This window comes from Euprymna scolopes, chromosome 40, assembly GCF_053919585.1.
Source record: "Euprymna scolopes isolate OS-2025 chromosome 40, ASM5391958v1, whole genome shotgun sequence".
Lineage (NCBI taxonomy): Eukaryota > Metazoa > Mollusca > Cephalopoda > Sepiida > Sepiolidae > Euprymna > Euprymna scolopes.
Genome location: NC_136521.1, coordinates 46,091,894 through 46,095,095, shown reverse-complemented (window position 1 = coordinate 46,095,095; position 3,202 = coordinate 46,091,894). Strand labels below are relative to the sequence as shown.

Below are 3,202 nucleotides of genomic sequence, written 5' to 3'. Positions count from 1 at the left end.
CGCTAGAAACAATGCGCGGCTCTTTACAGACTTCTTTCTCCAAATTTACAACACACTTGATGCGTATTTTATTTTATATTTTAATTAATGCTTTTTGGCAGAGTAAGATTGTTTTGTAAAGATGAAATATGAATGACTTTCATTTTACTTTGTTTTAAAAAAAATTAATGCTATGTTTAGAGTCCGTTAATCCCTTTAAAAACAAATTCATGGCATTTTGAAGGAACAATGAAAGATTCAGGTTAATTATTGCTTCAAATCATAAAGGTTTTAAAAGTAAATGTGAAATAAGTATTGAAAAAAAAATCACTACTCTTTCAATAAATGTAAAAAGATTTTTTTTTTAAATTAAAAAAAAAACAACAAAAAACATGAAGCACATCTTTTGTTAGATTTGCAGTAATATATATATATATATATATATATATATATATATATATATATACAAGTGAACATGTGTGTGTGCGCGCGCGCGTGTGTACATTTTTCAACGCAATAACTCTGTCAATTTTCAGTCTACAGACTCGAAATTTGATATACAGGATACCGAGACTTGGGAAAATCTTTGTAAACCGTTTTCGGCCAGAAATTTGGCTATTAAGGGGTCAAAGTTCACCGATTTGACCTTTGAGAACTCTACCAAACTCCTCCGACAATTTTGGGTCTAAACACTTGAAATTTTAGATATAGGTTCCTTGGACATGAATCTAACTTAATAACTCGATTTAATCCCAAAAATTTTAAGGGGTCATAATAGGGGTCAAAGTTTAAAAAATTGACCGCTTTTTTTTTTTTTTGCTTAACATACACCTCTTAACACCCAGGCAACACCGTGCTGAAATGCTAGTATATATATATACTAGCAGGGTGATGCGACGTTGCCTAGAATTGAATGATGATCAAAGAATGTTTCACACTCCCATATTTTTATTGTCATCAAAATTGGTGAAATGCCCATTTTTCGATCAAATGGATTGATTGCACGATCTAGTTGAGGACCCCTCATGATGCACCAAGGGGATGCTCCCATGCTTCTTGCAGTGACTTAGTCCACAATACACGGTAGTCCACATTGCACTGTAGAGAACTTACTTTTGATTTTATAAAAATACTAGACCACCAGCGACCCGTTGGGTCAGCATTTTATTTTAGCTATGGAATTAATGTATGAGTGTAACACTTGTGGAGTAAAGAAAATATTTTTTGTGACATAACAGAAACATTTCTGTAAAAGTATATTAAAATGAAAAAAAATATAGATTTCTATGAGTCGTTCTGTTTATAATTGTTTATTTTTGAAAAAAAAAAAAAACCTACAGCCATTGAATTATAAGTGGTTTGCCATACTTATAGGTAAATATGCACTGAACAGACACCATAATACTTAAAGTTAAAATTCAAATTTTGATATATCTTTTAATTTAAACACGAAAAAAAAAAACAATTGGGATGCTGAAAACTTACACAGTGAAACAATACATTTTATTGTCGCGTTGATTATTTATTCGTCACGCAAATTTAAAAAAAAAACATATTTTCGGGGTTATTTATTTATGTTGGTTCTGTAGAAGAAAATGTATGAATGTTTTTTAAGAAAGGTCAAATTCTGCAAAAGTAGCGATTTGTGTTTATTTGTTTACGCTGTTATGGGTTTATGTTTATGTACGCATGCGCAACCGGAAGTTGTAAACCGGATGTGGGGTTACAACACCTATTACAAGGTCATTTGAGTTTTATAATTATATAGATTTTTATATATAATAGCTTGAATTAAAGTTTCAAATGAAAAAGTTAGGTATTGTACTCTAATTGTGTTCTAAACAGAAACATTAATTTGGAATGCGCTCCTGTCATATCAAAAGAACATACTGTTGATTTTATATGCCGAGCCTTTCTGCTTGTGTCATAATAAAACTTCTGAAATGCTCGTGATGTTAGGATGTATAAAATGTTAACTTTTGTCAAAATTGCCTGTTCCTTTATTGATCGAATTATTTCAATTAACAACACTTATTGAAGACATTCTGATGCAAAACCTAAGAAAAATGCCAGGCATATAATGGATTTTTGTGTGAAATTTCATAAAAATCGACCCAGTCGTTTTCGAGTTCATAGGGAACAGACACACAAAGTTTCTTTTATATAATAATAATAAATATATATATACGTTTTATTTTTTATCACCGTATCTTTCTGTTAAGTTACATTATTGTTTCAGCTACTTGGCCGTTTTTTTGGCCGTCTGTAGCATCCTCAGACTTTTACAGAATATATATATATATATATATATATATATATATATATATATATATATATATATATATATAGAGAGAGAGAGAGAGAGAGAGAGAGAGAGAGAGAGTATTGTCTTTTAGAGGCGCAAACTTAAATTGACAACTCTATTTTCTTTAATTGCAGATTTGGCAACTATCGGTAATTTTGTGTTCAGTTTGGTTTGGACACGAATGTCAACAAGAAAATCGTCTGATTCATTCGAAATGAATAAACGATGCACAACAAACAACAATAATCATTAGAAACAATTGATAACAGTCGGAGACATTCTGATGATCGGTGATACTGTAAATAAAACTGCAGGAAAATATTAAAGTACATTTTATTATTGATTTACCTCTGTTTTACGAGAGGTTAACGTCTCTTAATTTGCTTCCGGTTTGCGGAGTTATAACGGTTATGTAAGTATACGTATTAAAATTCGTTATTCCAAAAGTTTACAGTACATACATACATACATACATACATACATACACTGTATGTATGTATACGGCATAATCACGTTGACACACCGGTTCTCGTCAGATCACCGGAGTTAAGCAACGTTGAGCCTGGCTAGTACCAGATGGGTGACCATCTGGAAATTCTAGGTGCTGTACATACTTTCCGCTTATCTCGGCATTGTTTTCAGGCGTCCTGAATCTCCACTTGCCACTGGTATTCAACAATGTCGACTCAGGACAGGCGTGGTTGGAGATTGTGCAACTCTTGCCGTAAAAATTTCACGTGCAGGCACCTTTACAGTGGGTATCCATAGTCTGTCAAGCCTGAAGGAAGCCTTTATATATGTATATATATATATATATATATATATAGAGAGAGAGAGAGAGAGAGACAGACAGACAGACAGACAGACAGACAGACAGATGTTATTTATTTATTTTAAAGATTCCTTGAACATGGACCT

General features: G+C 32.2%; 1 pseudogene; it reads left to right on the top strand.

Annotated features, from left to right (window-relative positions):
- Positions 1–2,780: 2,780 nt before the first annotated feature.
- On the top strand, positions 2,781–2,897 carry LOC145265897 (5S ribosomal RNA; annotated as a pseudogene).
- Positions 2,898–3,202: the final 305 nt, after the last annotated feature.